This window comes from Phyllobates terribilis, unplaced genomic scaffold (genome assembly GCF_046119375.1).
Source record: "Phyllobates terribilis strain yellow unplaced genomic scaffold, ASM4611937v1 Scaffold_5__5_contigs__length_657084704, whole genome shotgun sequence".
NCBI classification, from domain to species: Eukaryota; Metazoa; Chordata; class Amphibia; order Anura; family Dendrobatidae; genus Phyllobates; species Phyllobates terribilis.
This window is the reverse complement of record NW_027362765.1, coordinates 474,566,647-474,586,053: the sequence shown is the minus strand read 5'-3', so window position 1 is coordinate 474,586,053 and position 19,407 is coordinate 474,566,647.

Genomic DNA, 19,407 nt, shown 5'->3' with positions numbered 1-19,407 from the left:
ATTTTACACTAATACAACAACCAGTTTCACCTGCGACCTCTTTAAATGTGTGTAGTTCAGTGACTCGTAACTTGAGATGATAACAATGGAAAAATGTAGACCCTGGGACTTTGTAGAGTAAACAGGATAGGATGATGGATGATGGAATTTCTCATGTTTGTTGAGTCACTTCTTTTGCCATCTTCTTGGTCTCAGTTGATCATTGCATAATGCAGTTGTAGAGAGTATTGGGAATTATAGGTCATCTGGCGTTAATTATTTTTTATTATATTTTGTTCCTTAAAAAATAAACTAATCATTATTTACTGATTTTCAGATAACCCAACCGTGTCTCATATATCGATTTATCTTTACTACATTGATCAATGCTCATTTATCTTGCACATTAGAATACTTATTTTATACCTTAGTTTTGCAAAACTGCGAGCCACAAAGAGGTAGTCCCATTGCTCAAGTTGTTAGAACCTTGCTGTTAGGTTTTTTTTCCTTTGCTGGTCACATGACCTTGTTGGCCTATTTAATCCTGCTCCGCCCTTCTGGCTTTGCTGGACTTCATTGTATATCTACTTTCTAGCTAGCCTGTGCTCTGTATCTAACTCTGTTAGTTTGCTTGGTCTACGGACCTCTAGGTTCTATCTATTTTGTTTGTTCGTCTGTCTGCTGCTATTTCTGTTAGGAGGTGTCCCATATTCCTCCCAGTCCTTAGTACTTGTAGGGATTCCCTCCCCAAATCTATAGGTCTCCGTACAGACTAGATTAGGACTTTAGCAGGTCTGATCGCAGGATCAGGTTCCCTGTTACATCGTAGGGATTCAGCTGAGTCTTATAGTAGGGACAGATCTCCTCTCTTTCCTTAGCTTTGGTAGCAGAACATAACAGTAAGTCCAGCCTGTAAATTCTCTAAGGAAAGATTTTTTTTTTGTTGTTCTGGGAGACATCCGTCGTTTGGGTCGTTCTCCAAGTTGGGATCTGCCGTGCCTGAGGAGGAGAATTTTTCCGGTGATTTGGAAAGAGTTTGGACGGATGTGCGTGGTAATCTTCAGGAGGCCAACAGAAAATCTAAAGACTACTTTGATAGGAAACGACAGGAGGTTTTGTTCGCTGTTGGTGACATGGTTTGGTTGTCCTCTAGGAATCTGCGGTTGAGGATTCCTTCTAAGAAATTGGGTCCCAAGTTTGTAGGGCCCTTTAAGGTGCTTCAGGTTGTCAACCAATCTGCTGTTAGGTTGGAGGTTCCTACCTCCTGGAGAATTAATCCGGTCTTTCATGTCTCTCTGTTAAAAAAAGCTGTTGTGTCGGATGGTGACGCCTCTGCCTCTGTTCCTCCGGTGGTGGAGGACGGGGAATATGAAATTTCTCGCATCCTTGACTCTAGACGGTATAGAGGTAGTTTGCAGTATCTTGTGGCCTGGAAAGGTTTCGGACCCGAGGATAACTCTTGGGTGAGGTCAGATGATGTTTCCGCGTCCAGACTTATCAGAGCGTTTCACAGGAGATTTCCTGATAAGCCTGGTCCTAGGGGATCCGGAGGATCCTCTTAGAAGGGGGGGTACTGTTAGAACCTTGCTGTTAGGTTTTTTTTCCTTTGCTGGTCACATGACCTTGTTGGCCTATTTAATCCTGCTCCGCCCTTCTGGCTTTGCTGGACTTCATTGTATATCTACTTTCTAGCTAGCCTGTGCTCTGTATCTAACTCTGTTAGTTTGCTTGGTCTACGGACCTCTAGGTTCTATCTATTTTGTTTGTTCGTCTGTCTGCTGCTATTTCTGTTAGGAGGTGTCCCATATTCCTCCCAGTCCTTAGTACTTGTAGGGATTCCCTCCCCAAATCTATAGGTCTCCGTACAGACTAGATTAGGACTTTAGCAGGTCTGATCGCAGGATCAGGTTCCCTGTTACATCGTAGGGATTCAGCTGAGTCTTATAGTAGGGACAGATCTCCTCTCTTTCCTTAGCTTTGGTAGCAGAACATAACACAAGTCCAATTAGATGCTTTTGTAGACTTTTATTGAATTTCTAGAAAATCTCTTGGACCATTTAGTTATAAATACATTTTTAAGACTTTAGGTGTGCCTCCTTTGACAACTTCATCATTTCCTGTCCTGCCAAAGACAAAAACAGCAGCCTGTGCTGAAGACGTGGTGACTAAAGTTGGTGAGTAAAGCTTTTTTTTATTAATTTTTAACCATCCTTTTTTTCAGTAAAAAAAAAATTAAAGTTGGTTAATCATTTTAATCTAATTAAGTAAAAAATTATATAATAAAATGGGTTGTCTTCTGATCCTATCTTTAGGAACACAGTATTTCCCTGCTTATCGACTTCCTGCTTGTCGAGGGGGGACAGTGTGCTCCAGATGATTGACAATTCGGACAGCAGTATGCTCTGCAGTCTTTGTCTATGAAACCAGACAACACTAATTGGACTGCAGTGGTGGCTGGTAAGCTAAGCAAAAAAGCACAAATCTATAGAATTAAAAATCCTACTTTTCTTGAAAACAGACAAATTTTAAAAAGCGGTGAAGTGAGAGCAAAGTTGTTGTTTTTTTTTGTTTTTTTATTTTACCCATGAGGATGAGTTTTGACGTTTTCATCGTAATCCATGCAACATTTTGCATTACCAGGCCCCCTTTATGTCCTAAAAGCAGTATTACAGAGAACCTGTGACCAGGTTTTCCTTATACAATCTATATCTACCATACAGTATGTCAGTATGTCAGTGATCTTTAAAAGCACTCCTGCAGTCTGTTTATAAGAGTCCAACTGCCCCGCATACCTAAGAAAATGGCTTTTATAATTGTCCCACTGGTGTCCCGGACTGTGCTTATCACCTGTTCTGTCTCTACAGTCGCTATTCTCCAGACTTGATTGACATGGCTGACATTATCTATGTCATCCATAGTGTCTGTTCAAGTCTTGAGCCTGCACAAGAGATGAGCAGGTGAAACAGAATGTGTAGATGATGTCAGAAATGTCAATCAAAACAAGAAGATTATAGGCAAAGAGGAGGAACCAAGCACAGTTTGAAAACACCCATCGGACTGGATGGTGCTGATTAACATTAGCCATGGGATAATTATGAGAAGGCATCTTATGTGGGGCTGCTAGGCTCTTATGAACAGGTAGCAGGAGTGTTTTCAAAGATGACTGTAAGGCTGTGTGCCCACGATGCGTTTTCTAAGCGTTTCCGCAGCGGAAAAAACGCTGCATAAATGCTTAAAAAATGCATGGTAGAAGGCCTGCCATGTTCCCCAATAATAATCCGCATGTGCTGTGCACATGCTGCGAAAATTTCCGCTGCGGATTATCATTGCGGAAAAAAACGCAGCACCACCAATTATTTTGCGGAAGTGCTGCGTTTTCGCCGCCTTTGACTTGCATTAGACCGCATGGATTATGCATCACTGCATAAGTAGATGCGCATTCCATGCATTCTAATGTGCGGATGGTACCCAGGGTTAGAGAAGAGGAGACTCTCCTCCGGACCTGGGTACCATTGAAAACTGTACAAAAAAGAATAAAATAAAAAATAAATATATACTTACCTTTTGGCGGCCCGCGATGTGCTCCTCCTTGCTTGGCAGCAGTTCGCGATGGAATGAAGGACCTGCGCTGACGTCAGAGTCATGTGACGGGTCACGCGACACTGACGTCGGCAGGTCCTTCAGTGTACCACTGCCGGCAGCCGGGACGGTGAAGCAAGCCAGCGCGGGCCATCGGAGGGTAAGTATATAATTCTTTTTTTTTTTTCACATTCTCTCTCACAGCATATAAATCCATGTTGTTTGCATGGATTTATATAGTGTGACCAAGTTGACAAGCACTTTCCAAGTGATGCTAAAATCACTTGGAAAGCGCTTGTCAACCCGCATGCGGAAATGCATGTGAAGAACGCTTCACATCCGCATGTCCCTGGCAGGAAAACGCATGTACAATCCGCATGCGTTTTTTTCTGCCAGGGAGATGCAGAAACGCTCAGGAAAAAATCATGAGCATTTCTGCATCGTGGGCACATAGCCTAAAGGGGTTGATATAGTATACATGGGAAAAACTTGATTAATAATTATTTGCTCTAAAAATGCATCAGTAATTTTCATGGTAAAAGACCAAAGAGAACATTTCACATTCCAAAATGTGGCTTGCAAGCACAGCTACAGATACTAAAAAAATAGTAAGATCTACAACAATCTATATTATAACTGACTTATGAATTGGTCAATCTGACCCTGAAACATATTATGTTGACCAAATGAATTTAAGCAAACATAAGAAAATTATTATGCAGATGTGTCTATCCTTTGCTATATAAACTCAATACATTGTTGAAATATACAAGCAAATCCTTCATCAAGCTTCTATTACCATCACAGATACTAGGTAGACCCACAAAGACAAATATAGCATATTCGTCATATGTGAAAGTATCGCAAAATCACGTTTGTTTCAAAGCTGGTTATCTTGTGTCACTCATCTGCCGATATAATATTTGGAGCTTAAGGAAACAATAAGGAAGACCCAATTTCTATTTTCAATAACACTTGATAATTTGTATTTATTGATTTTTTTTGGCTAAAAAACTCTTACCAGATTTATAAATTTCCTTCTGCATGTCTTTAGTGCCTTAGAAACATCAATATAAGTGATAGCCTTAAAAACGCTAGGCTATGTGCCCACGTTGCATTTATGAAGCAGAAAATTTCTGCTGCATAAATGCAAGTCCTCTCCCGGAAAAACGCATGCGGAATTCCGCACGCGTTTATCGTGCATTTTTCGCGCGTTTATCACGCGTTTTCCACATGCGGAATTGCCTTGCGTTTTTTATGCATTGGACAAAGGCAATTCCGCTTGCGGAAACGCAAAATTAAATGACATGCTGCGGATTTTTGAACGCGGCATAAACGCTGCGGAAAAATCCGCAGCATGTGCATAGAACTTGCGGAATCCCATTGGGGACCATGGGGTGCGGATATACATGCGTTTTTCAAGCGTTTACGCTGCGGAAATTCCGCAGCATATACGCTTGAAAAATGCTACGTGGGCACACAGCCTAAGAGAAGAATTGTCCTACTTGTATATTCTGCAAATGCCTGTATTTCAGTGGGAAAAGTTTTGCCCGAGAGATATTTTGTTACTCAGACTGCTATACAATAGTAGTAGCAAGAAAACAATCTAAAAACATACCATTGATATATAAGATATCAGATGACATGGTAATGCAAATGCAGATAGAATACATTAGGGAAAAATACCATGTTGCCATCACACATAAACAACTCTGAATTTTAAGTAGAGTCTAAATGCATCAACTGGAAACTTATTCCCTTGTCACTTTGTATTATATCTGATGTGAAGTGCTCTCAGATAAAGTGAAAACAGCATTGGAAAGGATTGTATACTTAACAGTCACAATGTCCTATGATTTGCAGTAAAGTACTGTACTTGATTTACTATTCACTTCAAGTTTTAAATACCACAAACCTCAATACAATAAGCATAATGTTTCTGGCCACCCCGGAAATTTGTCTCACCTTTTCGGAGTGTACAATGAGCATTGCCAATGCTAAGAACCCTGCATTTTGAAGATAGAAGGTCTACATAAATCATAGGCTTTTGTTGCATTGAATTCTAATCCATTTTTGAAAAGCTTTGGAACTGCGATTTCCTTCATATTTAAATAAAAGCAAAAACTATGGAAACATCTAACTATTATTTAAAATAATATGTAAAAATGTTGCATAGTTAAAATATCTAAAGAAAAAGAATAGTCTGTCAGATTGAAGCTCTAAATACAAAATGATTTGTCTGTGAACAAATACTTTATAATCTTTATAAAACTTACCTCTATAATAAACATCTTTTTATAGTCAGTCCAAATGTGAAAAACAGTTAAAAATGTGAAAGTACAACACATTCTTAAAACAAATTCTAACTGCTTTACAGAAAAGTTTATTAACTCATAGGGTTACTTTGTCTCTTACCGACTGTAGCAATACATATTGGACTTTGGTGTTAGTTTGTTTTATATTTGTGTTCAGGCTATTTCTCAGCTATGCTTGATAAAGTGCCACATCATTTTCGAAACGCATCGCACGTTGAGTGTTACCGAACACCCGGACCATGTTTTTAATGAACCTCTTTAATAAAATAATTGGTATTTTTATTATGGATGTGCTAGACTTGAAAACTTTTTACTAGTATGTGAACTTGTGATGCTGACAAGAGGACCATGCAATATGACATATTAGAAAACCCACATGTCAAAAGTTGGTGAATATAATGCCAAACTTTGTTATCACTTCTGTAGAAAGCAGTAGGCCATTCTGTGGATGTCAGGCCTAGTAGTATCAACAGTGGGGTTATTACAATACATTTTGTTTTCCGCTATTTCCTATAAATCCTTGACTATCCAAACCTTTAAATCCTTGACTGAATGTAAAATTACATTCTCACATTCATACAATACAAATACGAAATGCCAATTTCATAAAATATTTCCAACAGTTTTAACCCCTTTATGACATCTGGTGCCACGGGAGGTGCGTTTCCTCAAACAGCTTTAGGCCAGAGTCCCATTAGTGTATGGCATCCCATGCGAGAGCATCAGATACGATATGCTAATGACACTCGGCTCCTGCTCTGCTGCGAGAGGGAGCAGAGTGTCAGTGCTTTGTGCCCCAATCCTCTCGCATGAGAGGTTCGCAGCACAGCTGTGGAGTAGATGGAGAAATTAAGTTAACCATATCCTCTGTTGCCAGCGTTGGTGGGAATAGCACTGCAAGCGCGTGATATCCAAGTGCAGTGCGATGTTTCAAATGCACCCATAGACTTGGGTGCGAATTCCGCATGCAATCGCAACATGCTGTGTTTTTTTTCCATCCAATCACAATCCGATCGGAGAAGGAAAAAAGACACCATTGAGAACACAAGCATAGGATTAAATTGGTATGAATGCAATCCGATTTTAAGCGGCTTGCATTCTTCTGATTTAATCGGAAGTGGGAGCGAGCTCTTACATATATGGCCCGACAATTGCATTGGCTCACCCACAGAGCCAGCACGATTGTCAGCGGGGGTCAGCTACATATTATACAGTTATATGAAAAAGTTTGGGCACCCCTACTAATCTTAAGCTTATTGTTTTATAAAAATTTGTGTTTTTGCAACAGCTATTTCAGTTTGATATATGTAATAACTGTTGGACACAGTAATGTTTCTGCCTTGAAATGAGGTTTATTGTACTAACAGAAAATGTGCAATCTGCATTCAAACAAAATTTGACAGGTGCATAAGTATGGGCACCTCACCAGAAAAGTGACATTAATATTTAGTAGATCCTCCCTTTGCAAAAATAACAGCCTCTAGTCGCTTCCTGTAGCTTTTAATGAGTTCCTGGATCCTGGATGAAGGTATTTTTGACCATTCCTCTTTACAAAACAATTCCAGTTCAGTTAAGTTTGATGGTCGCCGAGCATGGACAGTCCTCTTCAAATGATCCCACCGATGTTCAATGATATTCAGGTCTGGGGACTGGGATGGCCATTCCAGAACATTGTAATTGTTGCTCTGCATGAATGCCTGAGTAGATTTGGAGCGGTGTTTTGGATCATTGTCTTGCTGAAAGATCCATCCCCTGTGTAACTTCAACTTTATCACTGATTCTTGAACATCATTGTCAAGAATCTGCTGATACTGAGTGGAATCCATGCGTCCCTCAACTTTAACAAGATTCCCGGTGCCAGCATTGGCCACACAGCCCCAAAGCATGATGGAACCTCCACCAAATTTTACTGTGGGTAGCAAGTGTTTTTCTTGGAATGCTGTGTTTTTTTGCCGCCATGCATAACGCCTTTTTGTATGACCAAACAACTCAATCTTGGTTTCATCAGTCCACAGGACCTTCTTCCAAAAAGAAATTGGCTTCTCCAAATGTGCTTTTGCATACCTCAGCCGACTCGGTTTGTGGCGTGCTTGCAGAAACGGCTTCTTTTGCATCACTCTCCCATACAGCTTCTGCTTGTGCAAAGTGCATTGTATAGTTGACCGATGCACAGTGACACCATCTGCAGCAAGTTGATGCTGCAGCTCTCTGGAGGTGGTCTGAGGATTGTCCTTGACTGATCTCACCATTCTTCTTCTCTGCCTTTCTGATGTTTTTCTTGGCCTGCCACTTCTGGCCTTAACAAGAACTGTCCCTGTGTTCTTCCATTTCCTTACTATGTTCCACACAGTGGAAACTGACAGGTTAAATCTCTGAGACAGCTTTTTGTATCCTTCCCCTGAACAACTATGTTGAATAATCTTTGTTTTCAGATCATTTGACAGTTGTTTTGAGGAGCCCATGATGCCACTCTTCAGAGGAGATTCAAACAGGAGAACAACTTGCAAGTGGCCACTTTAAGTAGCTTTTCTCATGATTGCATACACCTGGCTATGAAGTTCAAAGCTCAATGAGGTTACAAAACCAAAAAAAGTGCTTTAGTAAGTCAGTAAAAAGTAGGTAGGAGTATTTAAAACAAGAAAATGATAAGGTTGCCCATACTTATGCACCTGTCAAATTTTGTTTGAATGCAGATTGCACATTTTCTGTTAGTACAATAAACCTCATTTCTAGGCAGAAACATTACTGTGTCCAACAGTTATTACATATATCAAACTGAAATAGCTGTTGCAAAAACACCAATTTTTATAAAACATTAAGCTTAAGATTAATAGGGGTGCCCAAACTTTTTCATATAACTGTAGCTGACACCTTGCAGAAAAGTCCGCCATCGGTGCTAGCACTGATTGCAGACATTTAATCCCTCTGTTGCCACTGTCAATAGATTGACTTAGAGAGGGAGGGAGCTCACTCTCTGCTCCGATTGGCACAACGACTCCAATCGCATTGTTCCAATGGTCTCCATGGTGAACTCGGGCCAAAAGATGGCCGCGGGGTCACCTAGGTATGGTGGCCTGTAAGCTTCAGCTCAGAGCCATATATATTTATATATTTATTATATATAATTTATATATATATTAATGTAAAAAAAAAATTAAAAAAGTACCCATATTTGATATTGCTATGCTCAGAATGACCTTACCTATAAAATTGTCATACTAATTAACCCCTTCTGTGAACACTGTAAAAAAAGTGTAAAAAAACTATACTTTTTCATCATACAATTGAACAAAAGTGGAATACAACATGATTAGTGTTGAGCGAGCACTAAAATGCTCGGGTGCTCGAAGCTCGGGCCTAACTCGCCGTGATACTCGGGTGCTCGACCCGAGCAACGAGCCCAATGTTAGTCTATGGGAGACCCGAGCATTTTTGCGGCGGCACCCCCGGCAGTCTTTTAAAAGCCTAACAAGGGCACAAAACGATAGTGACAGTGCTCAAATGACAGGGGGACAGCATGGGGATCGCCCCAGGAAGCATTTCTGACCCCCTGGTCACTGTTGTCAACTACGTGGTCAGAGGTATTAAGCCACTTTTACAGGCTCATAATAAAACGTTCAAAAACGAAAGTGAAACTTTTTTCCTTTAAAATATGTTAAGGAATTTCTTTTCCAGGGTAAATACTTGTGTATAAGGTAAAATAAATAACCATAAACAAAAATACTCCTCCACACCTTAGGCTATGTTCACAAGTAGCATTTTTTATGCGTTTTTGCACTTTTGTATTGCTTTCAACTGTGACAAATGCATTCACCGGGAAATGTCATTTTAACATTTTACAACCTTATCTGGCCATGTGCTGTGTGACACATGCATACAGTGCTGAAAAGACATGGGGACAGCATGGGGAAGACCCCTGGAAGCATCTCTGACTCCCAGGTCACTACCTAAAAGTGTGCCCATCAGATGTGATCCTTGCCGCATCAGAAGATGCAGACTTGCAACTATCCCCGTGCAAGTCCTTGCCCCAGAGCAGTGTTCAATTGTACCTCCCCCTTTCCTTGCAATGCAAGCGCAAATATGCAGCCAACCACCCACCCACCCACAGGCTGCAATACCATACTGCTAGCTTGCATTTGAAATGGTGCCTTTTAGTTTTGAGGAGGCCGAAGCTGGCCACTACCTCATGGCTGCTTCGGCAGCAAGGTATCCACACTCAGTCCCCAGCCGCCCGGCGGCCGGGAGTCCACTCTCGGTCCCCAGCCTCCAGGGGGCGGCCGGGTGTCCACACTCGGTCCCCAGCCGCCCCGCGGCCGCGTGTCCACACACAGTCCCCAGCCGCCTGGGGGCGGCCTGGTGTCCATAAATGGTCCCCTGCCGCCCCGATTTTTTCGCAGAACATCCCCACAAACTTTTCTTAGCCTGGCCTACTTTAGGGCAGCATTGGACGAGCCCACCAGAGAACCGGACTCCTCCGGTGGGCCCTGGCTTCTCCATCAGGGCAGTTGAGAGTGCCAAGGTGAGGAGCATGATGATGATGATAGAAGTTAGCATCTGCTTTGTTTTGTTGGAATGCAAGCGTATGTGTGCAACCTGCCACCCACCCACCCCCAGGCTGCAATACCATACTGCTAGCTTGCTTGCACCTGAAATTGGACCTTTTAGGCATGTGGAGGCAGACGCCGGCCACCATGTCATGGCTGCGTTGGCGGCCCTTTTATCCCTACTCAGTCCCCAGCCGCCCGGCTGCCGCGTTTCCACACTCGGTCCCCAGCCGCCACGCGGCTGGGTGTCCACACACGGTCCCCAGCTGCCTGGGGCGGCCGGGTGTCCATAAACGGTCTCTAGCTGCCCCAATTTCTCCTGTTACCGACCCACACACTTTTCTTAGACTGGCCTGCTTTAGGGCAGCATTGAACGAGCCCACCAGAGAACCAGACTCCTCCGGTGGGCCCTGGCTTCTCCATCAGGGGAGTTGAGAGTGCCAAGGTGAGGAGCATGATGATGATAGAAGTTAGCATCTGCTTTGTTTTCTTGGAATGCAAGCACATGTATGTAGTAGCGGCAAGGCCTTAGGTGGTCAGCGTTTTGGCGCATATCCTACCTCCTACGAGGATTGCTGGATGTTTTCCTGCTACTATCTCTGTTCTATGTCTCCTGTTAAAACAAAGCTTCAGGTGATAAATGATGGATGAGGTGGTGGCAAAGAAGAAAGAGCAGGAGGAACAGGGACCATTCACATCAATATCAGGCCAGTCAACCACACATGTCTTGTAGGATATGTTTCTGTACCAAAAAGAGTGGTTCTGCTACACAGTTATAGGTCATACAGTGAGTGCAATGCCTACCAAACATTTCGAGGCACTCCAATGCCGCTTGGAAGTGACATGGAGGTCAGAGGGCCTTAACTAAAACGTTTTTTCCATTTATAGCAACTGGGTCTCCTGTACACTGTTGGCCTAAGCAGTGAATGGAAGGCTTTCCAAAAATTATGAGGAACTGCAATGCCCCTTGAAACAGACGTGATTTACAGCGTACTAAAAACCTTCTACCCATTATTGGAGAGTGGGTCTCCATTAGTTTTCGCCTTTGCATTGAAAAGCAAAAGCTGACTAAAATTAGGAGGAATTGCAATGCCCGTTGGAAGAGTCGTGGAGGTTAGAGGTAATTAAAAACAACATTTCAATGCCCCTCGGAAGAGACGTGGAAGTCACAGTAGTTTAACAAGACGGTTTTAATGCCCCGTGGAACAGTGGTGGAGGTCGCAGTAGCTTAACAAGACGCTTTTAATGCCCCTTGGAAGAGACATGGAGGTTGCAGTAGCTTAACAAAACGGTTTTAATGCCCCTCTGAAGAGACGTGGAGGTCGCAGTAGCATAACAAGATGCTTTTAATGCCCCTTGGAATAGTGGTGGAGGTCGCAGTAGCTTAACAAGACAGTTTTAATGCCCCTCAGAAGAGACATGGAGGTCCCAGTAGCTTAACAAGATGCTTTTAATGCCCCTCGGAAAAGTGGTGGAGGTTGCAGTAGCTTAACAAGACGCTTTTAATGACCCTTACAAGAGCCATACAGTACAGCATCTTAAAAACATTATTCCCATTATTGGGGAGTGTGTCTCCCATAGTCTTTGCTTATGCCTTCCAAGCAAAAGCTGCCAAAAATTAGGACGGAGGAACTTGCAATGCCGCATACAAGAGCCATGCAGTACAGCATATTACAAACATTATTCCCATTATTGGGGAGTGGGTCTCCCATAGTCTTTGCTTATGCCTTCCAAGCAAAAGCTGCCAAAAATTAGGATGGAGAAACTTGCAATGCCCCTTACAAGAGACATACAGAACAGCATCTTAAAAATATTATTCCCATTATTGGGGAGTGGGTCTCCCACAGTCTTTGCTTATGCCTTCCAAGCAAAAGCTGACAAAATAAGGACGGAGGAACTTTCAATAACGGCAACATGGACCACGGTCACCCTGGTGGTATAGTGGCGGTGGAGGCTGAGCATAAGGAGAAGAACATAAAACAGCCGAAGTGAGGAAGCGTATACCCATGTGTGGGTGTGAAGTGGTGCATGTGATTACACCTCCTGAAAAAACACAGTGGATTTGACTTTATGTTACTCTGCTGTCATTTGGTGGTGATGAGAAGTCTCGACCAATCAAGCCCTTGTTCATTTTGATAAGGGTCAGCTTGTCAGCATTGTCAGTAGACAGACGACTGCACTTATCAGTTATAATTCCCCCAGCGGCACTAAAAACACGCTCCGATAACATGCTAGCGGCAGGGCAGGCCAGAACCTCCAAGGCGTACAGAGCGAGTTCATTCCAAGTGTCCAGCTTGGATACCCAATAATTAAAAGGCACAGAGGAATCACGGAGGATGCTGGTACGGTCGGAAAGGTACTCCCTCACCATCTTTCCACTCCTCTAGAGAGTACCCCGCGTCTCAGGGCCTGTAAGCTGGGCGGGTCTCAGAAATCTGTCCCAGAACGTTGACAGTGTTGCCCTGCCTCTGCTGGATTGGAGTTGCCTCTCTCTCGCTTGTATGCCTTGGTTGGTAAACGAACTGTGACCTCTGCTGATAGCTTGTTCAGATGGGAACTTTTTTAACAGTTCTGCAGCAAGGGCCTTCTGGTACTGCCCCATTTTTGTAGACCTCTCCACCTCATGAATAAGAGAGTGAAAGTTCTCCTTGTAGCGGGGGTCTTAAATTGTCACCAACCAGTAATGACTGTCATACAACATTTTGACAATGCGAGGGTCACGGTTAAGGCAGCAGTAACATAAAGTCAGCCATGCGTGCCAGACTGGTAATGGGCAAGACTTCCATGTCCTCACCAAGATGATGACTGACCATGCTCTCCTCCTCCTCCTCCTCCTCCCCCCCTGTCCTCAGGCCACCCACGCTGAACCGACGGTATGACAGTTGTACAAGTACTACCGTCTACAGCGCATGACACAAGCTCCTGTTCTTCTTCCTCCTCCTCCTCTCCCTCATGGTCCCCCAATGTACGTTGGGATGAGATAAGGCTGGGCTGTGTGTAATTGACTGCTACGGCTTCTTGACCCATCTCATCACACTCTGGCTGCAATGCCTCCTCTTTAATTCTCTGCAGAGAGCGTTGCAAAAGACAGTCAAGTGGAATGCTGACGCTAATGATGGCATCATCACCACTCATCATCTGGGTGGACTCCTCAAAGTTTGTCAAGATGTTACAGATGTCAGACATCCAGGTCCACTCCTGAGGTCTTATGTGTGGAGTCTGACCTGAATATCGATGGCCTTGTTGCAGCTGGTACTCCACAACTGCTCTCTTCTGCTCACAAATCCTTTGCAACATGTGGAGGGTAGAGTTCCAACGTGTGGGGACATAGCACACCAGTCGGTGTGACGAAAGCTGCAAACGCTGCTGCAACACAGCAAGTACGGTGGAAGCTGTAGCCGACTTGCGAAAATGAGCTGACAGGCGGCGTACTTTGACGAGCAGATCTGGCAACTTGGGGTACGATTTAAGAAACTGCTGAACCACGAGGTTAAGAACATGAGCCAGGCATGGCACGTGTGTGATCTCGCCTCGCCTCAGAGCCGCCACCAGGTTACGGCCATTGTCACACACGACCATGCCTGGATGTAGGTTCAGCGGTCTCAGCCATAGATCTGTCTGCTCTTTCACAGCTGTCCACAACTCACAAGCAGTGTGAGGTTTCTCACCTAAGCTTATGAGTTTCAGCACAGCCTGTTGCCGCTTGGCGGAGGCAGTACTACAGTGCTTCCAGCTTGTAACTGATGTGTTGATATCTAAGACGGAGGCTGAACATGAGGAGGAGGAGGAGGATGTTCAGGAGCTGTACCCTGTGGGGGCAACTCTGACTGACATAGGGCCCGCAATCCTCAGTGTGGGGAGGATGTGTTCCATCCCAAGGTCCGACTGGGTCCCGGCTTCCACTATGTTTACCCAGTGTGCCGTCAGGGAGATGTACCGTCCCTGGCCACAAGCACTTGTCCACGTGTCCGTTGTCAGGTGTACTCTCCCAGTAACTGCATTGTTGAGGGCATGGCAGATGTTTTGGGACACGTGCTTGTGTAGTGCGGGGATGGCACACGGAGCAAAATAGTGTCTGGTGACCGAGTACCATGGGACGGCCATCGCCATAAGGTTGCGGAAGGTTTCCGTCTCCACCAACCTAAAAGGCAGCATTTCCAACGCAAGCAGTCGTGAAATGTGCAAATTTAGGACTGTGGCCTGTGGGGCGTTAGCTGCGAATTTCCGCTTTCGTTCAAAGGTCTGGGATATGGACAATTGAACGCTGCGGTGGGACGTGGACGTGGACGTTTTTGCTGTTTCTTGAGAAACTGCTATAACAAGTGAAGACTGAGAGGAGGGGGCATCTTTGCATACAGTATGTACAGGGGATTGCCTTGCACACACAACAGGGGGTTCTATTGCACGCTCAACAGTGGAAGAAGCAGTGGTGACACCCGCTGACACTGGTCGTGGACCCTGGGGTTTGCACCACAAAGTCGGGTGCTTTGTTGCCATGTGCCTGATCATGCTAGTGGTGGTCAGGCTGGTAGTTTTGTCACCCCTGCTGATGCTGGCATGGCAGGTGGTACAAATGGCCTTTTTGGAGTTTTCTGCAGAGTTTTTAAAAAAATTCCAGACTCTAGAAGACCTACCGCTTGTACTGGCAACGTCCCTAGTGTTGGTGTTACGGGGAACGGTTGCCCGCCTTCTGTCTGCAGCCACCACACTGCTTCTTCCTGCCTGTTGGGGTACTCTGCCTCCCTCCCCCTGTATGCTGCTGGCCTCACTCTGCATGTCCTCCTGACACATTGGGACAGTTAGTAGATCATCCACCATCTCCTCCTCTTCCACTTGTGCACCACGATCCTCCTGCTCACTTCCTGGCAATTGTGTCTCGTCATCGTCCATCTCTTGTGACAAATTTCCAGCGTCGACTTCCTGTTGCCGTGGCTGTTCAAATATTTATGCATCGCTACATGGGATCTCCTCTTCCACCACTTCAAGCGAAGCAGGCGCGGGGCACAAATCTGGAAATGGACCAGTGAACAGCCCTTCAGAGTGTCCAAGTGTGGGATCAGCTGCTGTCTGACGACACTCGGCATGGTGGGAGGAAGGAGCATCAGGGTGAGGAGGAGTATGCGGTCGAGACTCACGGCTACTAAGACTTGACCGTGTGGAAGACAGACCGGAGGTGGTGGTGCCCAGGTAACTGGAAGTATTATCTGCTATCCAATTAATAACCTGTTCACACTGATCAGTTCGCAATACTGGTGTTGTTCTGTGCTTCCGTAGTAACTTGGTCAACAAGTGGGAGCGAGAAGATGTGGCTGTTGGTTGTGGCACATTTTCACCTTGGCCACGGCCCCGTCCACTGCACGCACCATCACCAGTACGTCCAGTTCCACGTCCCTTGCCACGCGCCTTGCCCATTATAAAGGAAGTAAAATAGCTTACACTCGCACTATCAATGGAAAAAGGGTAATAAAAAGTAGATTAGAACCCTGGAAGAGGAAAACCACAGTTCTATTTCTCTGGCCTACACCCGACTCTTTTAAACTATATGAACAATCAGGGAGAAAATATTACTGTTTTTCTTTACAGAAAAAATACCAAAAGCTGAATAATAGAGATTTTTTACCGTGGAACAGCAAAACCACAGTTATAATTTACTGGTGTATACCATACTTTTTAAAATACATATATAATTGCGGCTGAACAGTGAGCGACACACTCAAACAGTTTTTTTTTAGATAAAAAAGGCACAAAACTGGATAATACAGAGATTTCACCCGTGGAACTGTAAAACCACACTTCTGTTTCTGTGGCCTTTACCAGACTCTTTTTAACAGATATATTTGTGTCTGAAAAATCAGAGACACACTTCTTTTTTTGTTGGGGGGGTGACACCAATAGGTTAATAAGACGGGTATTTGTACAGTGTGAAGGAGGAAAAAAAAAGAGGATTTAGGTGAAAAAAGGGATTTTTCCTGGCCCCAGAGACCTGGAGCTAAGTCCAGCAATTTCAGAAACAGGAGCACACAGGACTGTAATGCAGCGTTTGCTGGTATAACCCCACTGCGTCTCCTTTACAGCCTGCCTGTCTGCCTGATATCTAGGATGGATATTAGTCCTGAGAAGGACTGTTCAATTGATCTGGCAGCCTTTACAGACCCTACACTAACTATTTCGCAGGATAAATCTCTCCCTAGCTCAGCAGCGCTGTCCCTACACTGTCTAATCCGGAGCGACTGTGTCCAAGATGGCGGCGCCCGGTTTTAAATACTCGAGGTGACGCTGTGCGGCCAGCCAATCACTGTAATGCCCACAAACAACATGGCTGCGGCATTACAGTGACTGGCTGGCAATCCCTGCATGTTCATTGGCTCTGTAAAGAGCGCCAAACATTCAGGGCAGAGACCCGAGCTCCCACCCATGTAACCCGGAAATGCTCGGTGCTCGCCGAACATCCCGAGTAGCGTGATGCTCGGGCGAGAACCGAGCAGTGTCGAGCATGCTCACTCAACACTAAACATGATCAAAAAGTCAAATGTAAATAAAAATGGTATTGGTGAAAACTTCATCTTGCCCCGCAAAAAACAAGGTGTCATACAGCTTCATAAGCAGAAAAAATAAAAAAAAGTTATAGCTCTGGGAATATAGCGATGCAAAAACAATTATTTTTTTATAAAACTTTTTCTTGTGTAATTGTGATATAACTGTAATTGTACTCACCTGAAGATCCTGTTTACCCTTGTGAAAGAGAAAAAAATTGGAGCTAAAGCAACATTACAAAATTATGTGAAGCACCTGAGGGTTCAAAGTGCTCACCATACCTCTAGATAATTTCTTGAGGTGTGTAGTTTTAAAAATGGGGTCACTTGTGGGGGGTTTCCATTGTTTAGTCACATTAGGGAGTCTAGAAACGCAACATGGCATCCCCTATTTATTCCAACCAAGTTTGCTGTCCAAAAGTTAAATGGTGCTGATATCCTGCCGTGTACCCAAACAGTAGCTTTCCACCACATATGGGCTGTCATCATAATCAGGAGAAATTGCACAAAAAATTGGATGGTCTATTTTCCTTGCCATCCTTGTGAAAATCAAAAAATTGGGGTTAAAGCAACATTTTTGTGGGAAAAATATTTTTTTTTATTCATTTTCATGGCTCAATGTTATCAAATTCTGTGAAGCTCCTGTGGGTTCAAGATGCTTACCATATACCAAACCTCTAGATAAATTCCTTGAGGGGTGTAGTTTTATAAATGGGGTCACTTGTGGTGGGTTTCCACTGTTTAGGCACATCAGGGGCTCTGCAAACGAGTAATGACGTGAGCTATCTATTCCAGCCAATTTTGTGCTTTAAATGTCAAATGGTGCTCCTTCCCTTCTGAGCCCTGCCATGTGTCCAAACAGTAATTTTCCACAACATATGGGGTATCGGCATACTCAGGAAAAATTGCTCAAGAAATTTTGGAGTACATTTTCTCCTGTTACTCTTGTGAAAATTAAAAAAGTGGGGCTAAACAACATTTTTGTGGGAAAATTTAATATTTTCATTGCTTTAATTCCTATGGAGCACCTAAAGGGTTAAAAAACTTCTTGAATGTGGTTTTGAGCACTTTGAAGGATCTCACATAGGGCCCTTAAGTCATTATAAAGTAGCAGAGTGCTACTTTGTTTATTAGTTGTATATCGAGGTAGCTGTTCCTAGTAAGCGCCTGTACACACCTAGTTCTTGTTTTGGATGTGCCGGTCATTTTTTTCTGTTCATGAAGTACAGTGTGTCACAAAAAATAATCTCAGAATCACTAGAGTATGTTGAAGCATTCTAGAGTTATTTACCTAATAAAGTGACACTGATCAGACTTGTAAAATTTGAGCTGGTCAGGAATTTGCAAACAGGCTTTGGGGTTAATCTCTCATCAAGGCACATTTGGTACACTCAGTGTAATATTATACTTTATTATTACAATTTTCTTCTGATAGAGATTAGTGATGAGCGAGCATGCTTGCTACTGCTCGGTGCTCGCCCGAGCATCTCACTGTTCGAGATGCTCGGCACTCGCCAAGTATTTCCGGGTTGCTCGGGCAGGAATTCGGGTCCCCTCCCTGCATGTTTGGCCCCCTATTAGCACAAACAATTTAGATTCTGAAATGTGGTCTGCTGTCTGCACCACACTATTAGCAGAAAAGATTTAAATTCTGAAATGTGGACTGGTGTCAGGACCACACTATTAACACAAGGATTTAAATTCTGAAATGTGGACTAGAGTCTGGACCACCCTATTAGAACAAACAATTTAGATTCTGAAATGTGGACCAGTGTCTGGACCACACTATTAGCAGAAAGTATTTAGATTCTGAAATGTGGACTGGTGTCAGGACCACCCTATTAGCACAAAGAATTTAGATTATGAAAAGTGACGAGCGAGCATGCTCACTACTGCTCGGTGCTCACCCGAGCATCTCACTGCTCGAGATGCTCGACGTGCGCCGAGTATTTCCGGTTGCTCGGGCGGGAACTCGGGTCCCCTCCCTGCATGTTTGGCGCTCTTTAGAGAGCCAATGAACATGCAGGGATTGCCTGCCATGCACTGTAATGCCGTAGTTATGTTGGTTGTGGGCATTAAAGTGATTAGCCGCACAGCGTCATCAGGTCTATATCAGACCTGGCGCCGCCATGCTCGTCACAGTCACTCCGGATCAGACAGTGTAGGGAGAGCTGCTGCTGTGTCAGGGAGAGATTTTCTTCTGTATTAGGTAGTGTAGGGAGAAAAAACGTATATTAAACATATCCATCTTAACAAACAGTCTTTCTGAGGACTAATCCATCTGCAGAGATATCAGGCAGGCAGGGTGTATAGGCAGGCAGTGTATATAGTAGACTGCAGTGAATATAGCACAAGAGGCTCCATTCCAAATCTGCCTTCTGCTGCTATTAGATATTTCTATACAAAGGCTCAGGTCTCAGGGGCCTGGAATACTTTTCTTTGGATCTTAATCCTCAT